The sequence below is a fragment of the Ictidomys tridecemlineatus genome, chromosome 9, assembly GCF_052094955.1.
Source record: "Ictidomys tridecemlineatus isolate mIctTri1 chromosome 9, mIctTri1.hap1, whole genome shotgun sequence".
Classification (NCBI taxonomy): domain Eukaryota; kingdom Metazoa; phylum Chordata; class Mammalia; order Rodentia; family Sciuridae; genus Ictidomys; species Ictidomys tridecemlineatus.
Genome location: NC_135485.1, coordinates 99,926,768 through 99,929,622, shown reverse-complemented (window position 1 = coordinate 99,929,622; position 2,855 = coordinate 99,926,768). Strand labels below are relative to the sequence as shown.

Sequence of the window (2,855 nt, the reverse complement as noted above, 5' to 3'; positions counted from 1 at the left end):
CCACTTAGCTTTGATGGGGAATTGTTGGGGGAGGGGATGGGTAGAAGGATGAATACTGGAAGAGCAGAGCATTGGATGATGTGGAACCTGCATTGTTCTTTGAGCTTTCTATAAAGGAGAAATTGGAAGAGAAGCATCCTCTCTATAAGGGACAAATTAAGAAACATTTAAGAAGCATCACAAGTACATAGTTTTATGTAGTCAGTCAATCAATGTTTACTGAGTGTTTGTTATGTGACAAGCACTGAGTGTGCAATGATGAACAGGGCAGTGAAGGAGGAGACAAAAGCCACAAGTAGAGGCAACTGTAACATAATGTGGTGAATTTACAATAGGGATGTAGCAATTTGCCCAATCCTCACCATGGCAAGAGGCTGTTTAATGCCAGTGACTTTGAATACTTCCTGCTGTTTTAGGAAGTTGGTATCCTTAGCCTTTCCCAGTCGCTCTTAGAGGGATCATTTGCTACTGTATCTTGGTCATGTTGCCTTACCACCATCCCTGCAGCTTCTGGCCCTCCTGAAAGGCTGAGTGCAGTTATTCTCTGGTGGAGCCCACACTGCCACCACCACTCTGGCCTGGAAGGGTGTGGTAAGGAGGCTGTTGTCCTTTTTATTACTCAAATGCACAGAAATGGCCTTTCTCCTAATTTTCTTTAACAACTGGGGGATAGTTAATTTTATATGTCAGCCCAATTGGGCTAAGGGATTCGTAGATTGTTGCTAAAGCATTATTTCTGGGTATGTCAGAGAGATTGTTTCTAGAAAAGATAGCATTTAAATCAGTAGACGGAGTAGTGATTTGCCCTCACCAATGCAGGTGGGCATCATTTAATACACCGAGAGTCTGAGTAGACCAAAAAGGTGGAGGAAGAGTGAATTTTCTAACATCTTGTTGAGTTGTATTTCTCCTTCCCTCAGACATCAGACCCCCTGATTCTTAGTTCTACCAACATCTTCTTGTCCCTTGTTCTCAGATCACTGGGGTCTTAGACTGGGTTCTTACCCAGTCAGCTCCTCTGGTTCTCAGGCATTTAGACCTGGCCTTAATTCCATCATTGGCTTTTCTGCTCTCTGTAGTCCAGCTGTTCCATATCATGGGACTTCTCATCCTTCATAATTATGTGATGATTCCCATAGTGAATCTCTTCTCTCTCCCCCCCTCTCTCTCCATGCATGCACACACACATGTTTCTAATACTCTAATACACATCTTTTCCACCCTAGTTTAGGATTAGCTTGAGTCTTAGGATTTGTCTTTTCCTGGCATATCTGGGAAAAAAAATCCACACCTTTCAGTGATAACTTCCACCCACAGCCACATGGCTTTGTCCTTTGGCCTCAAGAGGACTTCAAGAATTCAAAATCAATTATATTTTTAAAATCTTGATTATTTGAATTTAAATGACATCATGTCAAGATAATATTAGGTCGAATTTCTACCCTTGGGTTCTGACAGTGAAATGTCTCCTAGGAAGTTCTCTGCTCCCAGACATGGATTTCTGGGCTTCTTGCCTTAGATGCATGGTAGCAGACATGATGCAAAGATGAAGAGCTTCCACACAGATGGCTCTTCCAAGTCTATCCATCTAACATCCATCTGTCAGGAATATAAGCCTGGCAAGAACCATATTGTGCAAGGAGTTGATAGGACAGGATTCAAAGTGAATAAGAATGAAGTTATGGGGGCTGTGATCTTTGTAGAGATACTGCCCAGAGAGGTTGTAGGCATTATTGGCTATGAAGAAACCTTCTGAAGCCTCTGGACCACCTTTGCTGAACTTATCAGTAATGGCTACAAAATATGCTTCTATAAGAAGTGGTATTGATATAAGAAGAAGACTTTCACAAACACTGCAAGAATGGCAGGATGGCATTGGAAAGAAGCAGCTAGAGAAGGACAGCATGAAGAAGTAATGCTAGGTCATTCACATTATTGCCTCCACCCAGAAAGTTCCTGCTTCCGCTGCAGGAGAAGGTGGCCAACTTGGTGGAGATCCAGGTAGATGGAAGCACTATGGCTAAGAAATTGGACTGGGCCAGAGAGAGCATGAACCAAGTGTTTGGGCAAGATAAAAGATCAATGCCATTGGGATGACCTAGGACAAAAGGGTTTACTAGTCATTGGAGCACCAAGATGCTTCTTTGTAAGGTTTGCTGAGGGCTGAATAAGGTTTCCTGTATTGGAGCATGGCAATCTGCCCATGTGACATCCTCTATGGAATGGAATGGGCAGAGGGGCCATCATCATGTACTGAGATCAACAAGAAGATTTACAAGATTATTAAGGTTAGCAAACTGATTGTGAACAGTTTATGATCTGGAAGAGCAGACACTAGTTGTCTTTGTTCACTGTGGTGAAGTGACCAATAATTTTGCCATCCTGAAAGTTTGTGTGATGGAAACCAAGAAGTAAGTGTTCATACCCTGCAGTTACTTGCTGGTACAGAACACATGATGGGTTCTGGAGTAGATTTATCTTAAATTCATTGACACCATCTCCAAGGTTGGCCGTGGTCACTTCTAGCCTATGGAAAAGGAAGCATTGATGGAATCGCTTAGGAAAGACTGAATTGCAAAGAAAGAGGATCCCATTATGTAGTTGGTGGAATCCCAATGAAAGTTATTTCCCAGTGGGGGGAGAAAGACACTATGAGATTGGAACACTAATCAAAATTATTCCCCATAGGACATCTTGTAGAGTAATAATCTGACACTTCTCCATCCCTCATTCAATTTCTTAGGGAGGTAGTGACTTACGTAATAGGTGAGGGTAGGTAAAAATCTCTGTATGTGAATCTCAGTCCTTTCCTCTCACTTTATCTTGGGAGTCAGTTACCGTAAGAAGCACATGTT

General features: G+C 42.3%; 1 pseudogene; it reads left to right on the top strand.

Moving 5' to 3' along the window:
• Positions 1-1,462: 1,462 nt before the first annotated feature.
• On the top strand, positions 1,463-2,415 carry LOC110598188 (large ribosomal subunit protein uL3-like; annotated as a pseudogene).
• Positions 2,416-2,855: the final 440 nt, after the last annotated feature.